The sequence below is a fragment of the Hypomesus nipponensis genome, chromosome 23, assembly GCF_054491055.1.
Source record: "Hypomesus nipponensis isolate SF chromosome 23, ASM5449105v1, whole genome shotgun sequence".
Lineage (NCBI taxonomy): Eukaryota > Metazoa > Chordata > Actinopteri > Osmeriformes > Osmeridae > Hypomesus > Hypomesus nipponensis.
This window is the reverse complement of record NC_140383.1, coordinates 23,560,120-23,560,465: the sequence shown is the minus strand read 5'-3', so window position 1 is coordinate 23,560,465 and position 346 is coordinate 23,560,120.

The window sequence follows — 346 nt, the reverse complement described above, 5'->3', positions numbered from 1 at the left end:
ACTAGCGCAGGCGCTTGTCAAATATGTATTTTGAAGATGACCGCATGACAGCTGAGTGGAACTCTAAACCGTAAAGTATTCTATGTGTTTTGTATCTTTGTTGTATTCCTGTAAAGTCCACTGAATAACACACCGCACCGTATGATTGATCCCAACGCCGGACACATTCCCTGCCCACTTGGGTCATGACAACGCGTGTTGTCGGTTCAAATTCAATATAGGCTAAATTATGTTTTTGTCAAAATTTGTTGCATGAATAAACTCACTGATGATCACATGCGGTGCACAAGCTGTGCAGCCTACAGAGTACCATCATGCTTGATCAAATACATAATGAAAATGGTGA